The sequence below is a fragment of the Saccopteryx bilineata genome, chromosome 5, assembly GCF_036850765.1.
Source record: "Saccopteryx bilineata isolate mSacBil1 chromosome 5, mSacBil1_pri_phased_curated, whole genome shotgun sequence".
In the NCBI taxonomy this organism is placed as follows: Eukaryota; Metazoa; Chordata; class Mammalia; order Chiroptera; family Emballonuridae; genus Saccopteryx; species Saccopteryx bilineata.
In genome coordinates, this window is record NC_089494.1 from 163,272,241 (window position 1) to 163,284,841 (window position 12,601).

Genomic DNA, 12,601 nt, shown 5'->3' on the forward strand with positions numbered 1-12,601 from the left:
GGGAGAGAGAAAGGAATCAGTAAGCACGTTTGATCATTTCTGCTTCCTCTTCTTTTCTCGACAACATTCATATTACACAATAATAGGAGGACAAACTTATAACACATATATGTACATAAACATACACATGTAATAAATGCAAGGGTGTGACACTGAGATGCCCACCCTTCAGAAACCCTGTTTACCAAAGGCTTGCTAAGGTACAGGGGTTCTTTTTGTCCCTTTCTGTGAATTACCTTTAGCTGAGCCTAGTAACTGATCAATACTAGGGTGCAAAAGCCCCAAGTCAGAACCCTTAAGTAGTGCCCCAGTTTGTGTTCCCAGAGACCACAGGCACTTTGTTGTGATCACATTCCTTCTGCAGGAATCTCATTTCCTTCCTACCTCCTTACTTTCTGAATCCCTGCAAGCTTGCTCTAGAAGCCACTGTGTGTGTGTGTGTGTGTGTGTGTGTGTGTGTGTGTGTACGGGGGGGGGGGGGGGTTGCAGTGCAGAACAACATCTCTAATGCCAGGTTCCTAAGGATCCTAATGTAAGACCAAATGTGAATATGTATTTGTAGTCCCCCTCTGCTGGGTGAGGATAGGAAACGAACTTCCTGCTGTGACAGGAAATCAGCATATTCAGCCTCTTCTAACTCAGGACACTTAGAGATAAGGCCACTCTGACTGATACTGGAGAGGTAATAGTCTCTGATAAAATAAAAAAACCAGACAGTTGGAACCTCAGTTATTTGTTAAAACTCAGGAAACCAGTAGGTAAACTATTACTAGGTAATTATAAAAATACATAAAATCATTTTAACTTTTTTGACTGAAAGTTAAATAATTTCAAATATTTCTATTATTTTGTGCCTTAAGATATCTTCACAAAGACACACTCTCTACTGCTATCTGCAGTCTTTTTTTAATTGAAATTATGAAATTAATGAGATCACTTATTAACCCATGACTTCTTAAACCATAAGAACCCTTTAAATTTTGGAATGAATATAAATGACAGTAAATGAATAAGAAGTCAAGACACAGAGTAACACACATTAGGCTTACATACTAGATGCCCTTTTGAAGGAGAAGAAAAAGGAAAGGAGGTGAGAGAAGAAGATCCTGAATACCTCTGATGAATCTCTCTGATGCAGAGAGGCGCATGGGTACGCACACTGTGTGGGGTACACGCCTATGATTTTCAGGAAGCAGGGCCATATGCTTTATTATTGCCTCCCCTGTTTTACTCACACAACCTTGGACTCTATTCTGGCTGGTTTGGATGCTTGCATCTCAATTGCTTCTGACTCTGCTGGTTTGTCATGGTTAAGAGTGGGATTGTTGGGGAAGAAAACTGTTTTAAATAGGATGCAATTGTGAACTCTGACAATGTTTCAAAATACAAAATATAAAAATTAAGAACTCCAAATGTGGTGCATTTCACAGCCAGGTTTCTATTTCTGGCTCTACAAAAAGCTAAGGATTCATATTATAGAATTCTAAACATCATAAAGAGACACCACAGTTGTGTGGCGTGTTCCATAGAAGGGATGACAATAGACCATACACAGCTTTTAGAAATCCAGACATCATGGCAACAAAACCTTCCCACAAACAGAAAGTTTCTCCACTTTGTCGCTCTACTGTTCTTTGAAGAACAGGGGACACATTGTAAATGAGTGGCTGACATTACATTCAATGACTCCATCAAGGCACAGAAAATAGAGTTATGCAAAAAGCTTAGCATTCTCTTGCCCTACATTAAGTGTGCTTGGTGCATGTGCACACGCACTCACATATACACACACTCAGTAATCCTGGAACAAATCTCTAAAGTGAAATGTGGAGGGGGAATGCATGCCTCTGGAGTTTCTTCACAGGATGCTTCTCTCTTGTTAGGTTTCTAGTTAGGCTTTAGTAATTCCCAATGCTGACAACCAGAATACCCCCATCTATGTTTTCTGTGCAGAAAACATTGGATATGCACACGTGGTTGCTTTATGTAACTCTGCCAATCTTATGTAGTCTTTTGACATATCGCTTACATCGGTCAGTAAAGCACGGAGAGAGATGGAAATCTTGTGAGGGTGTTGCTCCAGCTATCCACTCTGCGACTGCAAGTGGAGTGGTTTGTCACCTGCCCATGACAGTTTTAGGAGTCTCCGGACTGATTACTTTTCATTGTCTTGCTCTCAAGTTGTGCTAAAAGCTTGAAGGCAGTCTTGTTGATTCTTATTATAGACCATGTTAATGCTAAAGACTTTCATTTACTTGGCCTTTGAAAACTGAGAAGGGTCATTAGAACCTGTGTGAGGACAGGGTGGTACCCATCCTGAGTACACAGAAGCGTTTTACTGAGGAACACCTCCGGGGCCCCTCTGCATGGCCACTGAGTTTATATGACTGTTTGTCCACCATGTAAACTGCCTGTGTTCAAATTCACTTTACATCTAGAGTAGATAAACTAAGAAATAAAAACGTCTTAAAATCAACTCAAATAAGTGGAATACAGAATGCACTGTCCAGGGAGAATTTTCTCTCTGAGCAGGTTTTCCTGGGCTGACTTGTCAGAGCACCTGCACAGTCCTTAACGTTTCCACCTTGTAGGTTTCGATTTGTCGGTAGATCCTGGCCATATGTTTGATTTGTCCAATGACTGACAGAGCTCAGAATCCTTATTCAGATATTTGCATTTAGAATTGCTGCCCCTGCTTTTAAAAAATGAGTAATGGCAGCTATCAATGAAAGTTAAAGATGACCAAGAATTAAAACAAGAAATGATTTTTTTTAAAAAGTTAAAGTGATCAGGGAATGTGACGATATGATGCATAAGGAAAAACAAGATGAATGTGAGGGAAGGAGCCTGGAGGAATTCTGAACAAGCACCCTGAACAGAAGGAATAGTGCTGGCAAAGGTCTCAGCGAGGCAAGTTCTGGGCACTTGGGAGACATGCAGAGGCAAGTGACTATAAGAGTGAGAGCAAGAGAGGATAGGAGTGAAACCAGAGATCCGAGCTGGGCCCTGGGGTTTCCCTTGAGTGAGGGATGTGATTGAAGAAGTTTCAGACTAGAAACATAAAGTCACCCTGTTCTCTTTCAAAGAGCTCACTCTGGGTGCTTTGTTCAGAAAAACAGTGTGTGTGTGTGTGTGTGTGTGTGTGTGTGTGTGTGTGTGTGTGGTGGTGGTGGGGGAACCAAGCAGGAAGGGTAGGAAGGCACTGGACAATCCCGGGTGTTTTAACCCAGTGTGGCCACGGAGGCAGTGGGGAGATGGGATCGAGTTCTGGATATATTTTCATTGTTAGAGCCCCTGGGCAGGAGAGAATGAGGGGAATCATGAATAACCCCTTGCTTTTGAGAAACAGGAAGGAGAAAATGATCATTTCCTGACACAGAGAAGACTATAGAAGAAAGGGGTTTAGGACAAATCAGGAATTTATCTTTGGACATGATGTGTTTGAGATGTCAGTTAGATAGCCAATGCCAATGCCAAGCAGGTAATGAGGTATAATAGTTTGGAGTTTGAGGAGAGTTTGGGCTGGAGATATAAACTTAGGCTTTAGGTGAGACGTGGGCACTTCTTAACTCCATGGAGCTAGTAGGATCACCAAGAGGAAGAGTCCGGAGGACTGAGCTGGATATCAGGAGAAGAGAAGGAGTGAGGGATATAGATTTTGTGAAGGAGCACAGATACCAGAGGGAAACCATGAGAGCATGCTGCCCAGGTGGCACAAAAAGAATGAGTCTTGGGAAGGAAAAAATGACCATCTGTGTCCAATGCCGCTGGCGGCCAGCTAAGGTGAAGATGCAGAATCGATGGCTGGATTAGCAGCATGATGGTAAAGGTGACGGCAGCAAGAGCTGTCAGGGAAACCTGCTTTGGGACGATTCAGTAGAAGGAGAGGAACTGAAAATGGCAAGGATGTCAGATGCAACTACAAACAAAACCAGACAAGTGGGTAATCAAAGAAATTAAATATTATAGTTTGAAAAACTGAGAAAGATTAATTGTCATGAGAACCAGAAGACTGGGGTCTCAGAATGAAGGCATGAGCACTCTATGCTGTAGCTTCATGAGCTGTGGTATAAGTAAGGTGCCATCCTTGGATTTGGAGATTACAACAAGAGTTGTGATTTTAAGAGAGAGGTTTTATTAAATGAGAGAGCCAACTATAGTGGGATAAACAATATCTGAGAAGGAAGAAGGAGGACATTGACAGCTGGCTCTATTTCAAGAAATTTAATATCTAAGGGAAAGGTAGAATAGGAGATGCCTTGGCATTGACCTCACAAATACCATTACTTTTTATACTATAAGATGAAGATTTTGTTTTATATTTTACCAGCTCTGAAAGCAGAGTGCATCTTACAGTTGATGACATTTCTCAATGGCAACTGGCAGCATTTTCTGATTCTATGTGGTGCATAGTGGAATAGTTCATTTTCTGATTGATATTGCTCATATTTCATAAAATCTGGGCATAGCATGGGTGAATAAGCCAAAGAAAAGAAATGAGGTAAATGGATGTAAGGGTGCAAGAAGGGGAAGTGTAAAGCTTTGAACAGCACTGCCACTTTGTAAATACTTTTTCTTTCTGAGGTGAAAAGTGGGGAGGTGGAGAGACAGACCCATGCATGTGGCCAACTGGGATCCACCCAGCATCTGCACTAAGGGGCAAGGCTCTGCCCATCTGGGGCATTGCTCCATTTCAACTGGAGCCATTCTAATACCTGAGGTGGAGGCCATGGAGCTTTCCTCAGCACCTGAGCCAACTTTGCTCCAATGGAGCTTTAGCTGCAGGAGGGGAAGAGAGAGACAGAGAGGAAGGAGAAGGGGAAAGGTGGAGAAACAGATGGTTGCTTCTCCCATGTGCCCTGCCTGGGAATCAAATCCAGGACTTCCACATGCTGGGCTGACACTCTTCCACTGAACCAGCCGGCAAGGGCCGTAAATACTTTTTAAGTGAGTGAGGTAAGAATATTGATAGGCGTAGTCAAGTGAATTTTCACCTATAATCCTGTGTCCAGGGCTGGAGGGATAGAGCTGACACAATAGTGGCGTGTGGACTAGAAGAACTGGGGTGATCACAAGTTAGGCAGTGCCTTATGATGGACGGACCTGTTCAGGGAAGGTAAGGACGATGGAAGGGGTGCAGGATTGTCATAGGAGAGGTGCAGTTCTGACAGAGCAGATCCTGGTAATGCCCAGCTCCAGGTGTGCCACTTGAGTGGAATCTGGAAGTGAGCAAAGGTTAAGGTTTTGGGAGTGGAGGAAATCCATAAACCTTGATTAGAGGGTGTTAAGGGGGCAATCAATGTGTACTTTGGCAGATAATGGCAGGAAATATTTGAGGAAAGCCAAGTAAGTTCTCAAAGACCTCAATGCCCCAGCCAAGTGACCCCAAATGTAGTGGCAGCAATAGGGTGAGCAGAAAGAAATCTAAGTTATTAAGTATCTACAGCACTCCTTGGGATGCTCACCAATGCATGGTGGTGTTTATTCCTCATGGAAGCCTGTGACAAGCATCAGCATCTCCAGTTTGCTGGCAGAAAAAAAAGTTCAGAGAAACTGTGCAAACCAATACTGTGTTATAACTCAGCAATGGAGGATTCTCTTTCCTAAGAAGTCACTGTGTCCTGAGATATTTACCACTAAGCCAATTCTGCAATGAAATAGTTCAGAGGACTCAGGGACTGAATGCAGAAATGGGAGTCACTCTTCAAATGCTGCAGCATTTCCCCAAAGGGGCCTTGTATCGGGACATGGTCCTCAGGCCACGGCCTGCCCCGACCTGCTGCCACAAGCCTATAGACCACTCAGAACAGGGTCGAGTAGGGCAGGTGGCCCTCTTTTCTTAAAGGGCTTTGAGTTTGCTTTCTATAAGCTGTGAGGATGGGACTAGAAAGAATAAATACAGAGACCCCTGCCCCAATAATTCTGTCCAGACTTCTTCCTGCCAAATCTTTATTCACTACCAGGGGTCCCCAAACTTTTTACACAAAGGGCCAGTTCAGTGTCCCTCAGACCACTGGAGGGCCACCACATACAGTGCTCCTCTCACTGACCACCAATGAAAGAGGTGCCCCTTCTGGAAGTGCAGCGGGGGACTGGATAAATGGTCTCAGGGGGCCGCACGCACCCGTGGGCCATAGTTTGGGGACGCCTGCACTAGACCGTCCTTTGCAGAGCAGACACCTGCATGAGCATCAATCACTAAAAGCCTCAGGGCACCAGGCAGGGAGATCAGAAGATTCTGGGGATGACTGCCCAGAAGCAGGAAGCTGATCATTATTACATCTGGAACTGTGAATATTCAGGGTTCCATGTTCTACTTAAATCACTGATAGCGTTAATACTAAAGACAAAAAAGTGATGGGCACACAATGCAATCAATAGTTCAAATGCTATAGAGATGTTTACCTGAAACCTATGCATTCTTACTGACCAATGTCACCCCATTCAATTTCATTTCTAAACTTAAAAAGAGAAAGAAAAAAAAATGTTCAAGATGTCCCTATGTGTCAGACTTTTCTGAGTTGTGGTCTGTCTGTCACAATGATAAAAAGATGGTACAAACCTTTGTTGACCTATTATCTCAGAAGGAGTGAGCTTGTTTTGCTCATAATCCCCAAATGTTCTGTTCTAACATGTGGTATTTGATATGAGTCAACATTTGATTATAATATTTTCCTCATTACTTTGTATTTTTATTCCTATTATCTCAGTCAACTTCACAGCCACCTGCAAGGTGGGTCTTTTGATTGATCCTAGTTGCAGGAGCTATGAAAAAAAAATGATCCATTGAACTTGATGTGGGTAGTCAATGGCAGAATTACAACTTGAACCTGGCTAGCTCTTTCCCAATCCAAAACTCACATACTTTTGATCAGACATCATTGTCTTTCTTAATTATGGTTTAATATCTTTTACCCATAATTCACTATTCAATCTGGTCACATGAATATAGGTGGTCAGATCACCAAAAGAATTGGGGGGGGGGATGTTGCATTGTGTTACTGCAAGCTAGAAATACAGGATGAAATATAGGACATAATCATCAAGGCTTCCAAAGGTCAATTTAGCGGGGATATTAAAGAATATAATGCCCTATGCTTAATAAAAATTATTATCCTATGTCAACTGAAAACTGTTCTTATTTATTGTTCATGGAAACCAGCCTAACTAAGAAAAAAGGTAGGGTATAAATCCTCAGGCTTTTCTAACCACACTCCTGTAGACCTTCCCAAGGAGAAAGCGGGCCGTTACTGAAGGCAGCTTCTTCCTTATCCTCCACCGAGGTGTGTTTCCAGGACAGTGTTCTCTAGGCACAAATATGTCCCATTCTAGTGTCTTCTCCTTGACTCTAACAGCCATACTAGTGGCCTTGAAGAAGGATCTCTGTAGGATGAAATCTGTTTGACTAGTGGAGATAAATATAAACATCTAAGAAAAATGACCTTCTTGTCCCATTTAGATGGTGGTTACAATTGAAAAAACATATTTTAGACTCATGTATTTGTCTTTTGTTTTTTTTAAATAGCCTTTCAAATTTATAAATATATATATACAAATTATATATATATATGTGTGTGTGTATATATAAGCATATATATACATGTATGTGTGTATATATGCATGTGTGTGTATGTGTGTGTGTGTGTGTGTGTGTAGTCTTTCTTCCAGTTTCAGCCACATCCCTCAGAGGACACAGAAAATGAAAAAAAATAAAAATAAAATAAAAAAACAGCTGATACGTGAGTGGAGGCAGGGGACCCGGGGCCTGATGGGTTTTATCATATGCCAGTGACCAGGACAGACTTCAGAACAGAAACAGACTTTATTCTGACAATCTTGGGTAGCGTTGTTTTGTGATTAGATGATAGGCCTTTCATGTAAATTGCCTCTGTTTAAAACTTTTACATTCTTGCTTAGGTTTTTTTTTAAGTCAAATATGTCTACTCACAATTATAAGTACAAGTATCAAAGGGTCATTGAAAGCATTTGATTTTTTTTTAAGTGAGAGGAGGGGAGATAGAGAGACAGACTCCCACCTGCACCCCGACTAGGATCCATTCGGTAACCCCCATCTGAGGCTGATGCTCAACCGAGCTATCCTCAGCACCTAGGCCAACACTCAGACCAACCGAGCCACTGGCGGCGACAGCAGGAAAGAGAAAGAAGGGGAAAGGGAGGGAAGAGAAGCAGATTCTTGCTTCTCATATGTGCCCTGACCAGGGATTGAACAAGGGACTTCCACACGCTGGGTCAATGCTTTATCCATTGAACCAACTGTTCAGGGCAAAACTGTCTGCCTCCAGATAGTTCCTACTTCACAGCCTCGGGGAAGGAGGCCTCTGCCCTGTGACCCAGCCAGGAAGATCTGATGGAGACCCCAACAGGTACGGAGGCCAGACCCCCTCAACCTCCTCATGTGCTTTAGTTGCCTCCTGGCTGAGCAGAGAGAGGCCAGCTCAGACCATTCCCTTCTGGAACCATGCACACTCTGAAATAACTTCCTAACTGCCCCCTTTTCCTTCACAAACTCCTTATAGTTTTCTTTCCTTTATCACTTGTTCTCTAATTAAGTTCTCCCCACATGTGTGGGGATGAGACTTACTCCCAGTGACCACTATGGCTGGATGTGAGGTGACCCTCACACATCCTGCCCACCTCTCACTGTGGGACATGAGGAGGGGACATGCCACACCACAGGGACCACATGAGAAAGCCCCGGGTGGGCCAGGAGGCAGAGGGAGAAGGGGAATGTGGGTAAGAGCCTTTATGTGGCCTCCAAATGAGGCAGAATGAGCAGGTTAGGATTGCCTAGTTAAAAGAATTTCAGTGAGCTCTGAGGCACAGGGTCTTAGAGGCCCCTGGTTGTCTGATACCTGTCCTGGTGACCGGGGCAGGGGACAGTGGCCCTGAGTGTGAAGCCCACATTGGAGGGGTTGGGGTGTGAGCTCCTGACTGGCTGGTTTTCATATGAAAAGCATACCTTTAAAGGGGAATTTTGCCACCTTTAAGGAGTAGCCAACCCCAGAGAGGCAGTCTCCCCTATGGCAACAAGGACCCCAGATGTCAAAATTCCAGAAAATGCACAAAATAGAACCTATGTACCTTTGAGCAGCCCGCTTCACCCGACCATGACAATGGTCAAGGAGAATCACTCTGCTCAGCACCAGGAACCCAGGGAGAAATAAAATTTTCTTAATCCCATTAAGCCAGAGGGCTTCCACTTTTATTGAGCATGTAAATCACTGAGAAATCTTGTTAACATGGTTCTGAGTTATGAGGGGAGGGGCCTGGGAGTCGGCATTTGTAATAAGCCCCAGGTAATGCCAGCACTGCTGGTCCAGGGACCACACAAATGGGAGGACCAGCAACTGTAATTCTGGCTGTCATATTTTTCAGGCATGTTTACTTGTTAAACAAAGACTCGGAATATTACTTAATGTGTGCAAATGAGCTTTACCTAAGATTTGCTTGCACTAACACAGTTACAATGAAGGCTTTTTTTCTCTACAAGCCAATTTCCATCTTTGAATAGATGTGATCTCACCATAGGGCTAATCCTATGAGAACTGGCCCAGGGACCTTACTAAGTCTCAAGTGAAAAGTGAACCAGAGCCCCACTTGCTACTCTCAGGGCCCTATGCCCTGGGACAGGAAAGAAGCACGTTTGCAAGGTAGACATAGCTGAAGAAAGTTTAGCAACTGAACCTGTTCTGGTGTAAAACCAGGACTCTAAATCAACCGTGGGATTATTCCAGCAAAGGTAGAAACCAAAATCCTTTCTGCTCATCACTGCAGACTCGGTTTAAACGTCGGTTCCTTAATAAGTGTATGCCGAACATTCAAATCAAAGTCAGGCTTTTTGGTAAAGTATCTCATTGTGCTCATGTTCTTCCTTCAAGCTTCAGCACACTTTACAATTATAGACCCATTGGGATTTTTCCTGTTTGATGCCTGTCTTTCACTAGTCTATAAACTCCCTGAGGACAGAACCGGACCTGGCGGGATTAGTTTATTCCAAGCTAAATTCTAGCTGGTACATGACATTTTTCTAGATATATACAGAAACAATTTGTATTCCATTACATTTTAGCTCAGAATATATTTAATCTCTAGTTAGTTTTGTTTTCCCAGCTCCACTGGATGCTAAAAACTGTGTTTAACATTAAGCTCAGAGTAAATCATAAATGTGTGGTAGCTTCCAGCTCTGTGCCTGGGCAGGGTGAGTGCTTTGTGCCACCATTTCCAACCCCCACCTGCTCACCATCACTGGGGTTGCTTCACCCTCCCAACCCCACCCCTGCTCTGCTCCCCCACCTCCCCTCCCCCACACACACTAGGTCTGTGCCTTCCTCTGCTCAGCCTTACCCAACACAAACAGTATAAAACTGTGAGGGCTGGAAGGAAGACACAGAGGATGCCTAGGAAAAACAAACAGAGATACAGTACAAAACAACGTGAGCTGAGTAGCATCTGGAGACCAACACAGCATCATAAGGTCATATCAGCGTTTAAGACGAGGAGGAAAATAGAAACCAAAAATGTTCCTTTCACCTATTCTTCTCACTTCACTCCCAAACCATTATTCCTCTGCTTATTTCTGGTGAACTTGGGGTTGATCAAAAGAAGAGCAGAACCTGGGCCCAGTTCAGGGGTTAAAGTCAGAGCAATAAATTAATGCTGGGCATTAACAACCAGGATGATAGCTGTTTCTGGGAGGCATCCCACTTCCTGACTTGCTGACTTTGGACCTCCCTTCTCATCCAAGTAGACTCACTGAGGTTGGCCTGGCTTGCTTGTTTGCTGGCTTTATTTATTTATTTATTTATTTATTTATTTATTTATTTGCCTTTTCTTTAAAACTTCACTTCCCAAATGTGGTTGTCTGTTGAAATCACCTGGGAGCTTTGAAAGAAAACCCCAAAAGCACCCCACACCACATACTGTAAATCCAAGCCCCATGGGCCACCAGGATGAGTAGATGTTAAAGCTTTGTGGATTCCAGTGTGTAATCATGTCAGAGGTTCACGGAAAAGGGTCAAATCTCATGCAGATGGAGGAGGCAATGCTCTGTTTAAAATAACCATCACTTATAATGCTATTTCGAAAAGGTTTTACCTAGGGAAAATGAAGCATACATTCAATTCCACTCTTTTTCTCCTAGAATAAATTTTGCTTGATTAGAGTGAACATAACACCAACTGACTCTACAGAAATTGTCTGTTTTCTTGCTCAATTTTATAGCACCTCTGTCCCTGCAGCTATAATTTTACATGATGCCTTGCTGGTATTTGCGGAGCAAAACGTTATATGTAGTTTCTGGTGCCAAAAGGAAGTTTTGTAAAACTATGGGAGGGGAGAGACCAATAGCTTTATTTTAAGATCATAAAATTTTTATTTGATTTCTTTTCCTGCTTTACGCTGGTTGCTGTTACTTTAAAAGTCTTCTGGCATTTAACTGGCAGTATACAGGGCGAAACAAACTGTTCCTTCCTTTAGATTGTGCAATTTTTATTGCTCTGTTTTAGAGCAACCAAATATGCATTTTAGAAAAAGGTCTGTTTAATTTCCTTCTGTCTGTAAAGCAGCGGGGCTATTTGTCAGCAAATCTCAAAGGTGGCTTTCTGTGTGCCTCAAAGACACGTAGAAACCATTTGAAATTAAGTCACATTAATGACACTGGTTCCTAAGCCAGATAATTGCAGGTAAAAATAAAAGGCTGAGCACATTTTGAACCCAATTTCACATAGATTGACATCTCGCTCAAATGCAAAAGTCAGCAAGATCACAGCGACTGGGCTACGGGTATAACTGGAGGGATCACTGTACAATAAATAACCTGTTTCTATAATTTGGCAGCCAGAGACCAGAGCAAGCATTTTCACACTAACTCATTGAACATTTTTTGGATTCCATGGACAATGCTGGCTAATGAACAGAGAGTTTCATTTTTGCTGACTTCAAGCTGTGTTTCTGGTTCTCACATCTTTTCTATACATCACCACGCAATTCTAAAAATTGTCAGGGTAATATGTCAGTAACAAGGAGTGAGCTGCATTCAACATATTACTCAAGCAGGAAAAAATGTTTTGGATTTCATAGCAGTATATATTTAAATGTGTAAGGGCAAAACTTGAAGAATTTGGAAGAGATCCTTATTCTTCTCAGGAGATCTATATTTTTTACAATATGTTTCACCTCCAAGGCAAATAGAGATGTAACTTCCCCCACCAGAGTTTCATTTGCTTTTCACATTTCTTCACTGCCTTCTTTATTTTTGTGTGGTCATAGCAGCCACCTGAAATGAAAGGTTATTATTTCCTATTTGGGATGACTCAAAATAGTCTCCAAACCCCCTACCCCAGTCTCCCTTCCTCCAGAGTTTCCTGTCTCCTGTCTAATATTATACAGTCAATGAGAGTTGTTTTTCTCTAATGTTACTCTATGATGTTACCGCCTTTTCAAGAAAGTATAATAATAATAGCATTTAAATTTATGGCATATTTTCTGCACATTAGACATTTTGCTAAGTCCATTATCCATGTTGTTTATTTAATACAACATTAGAAAGCATTTATTATTTTTATTGTACCATTTAAAATTA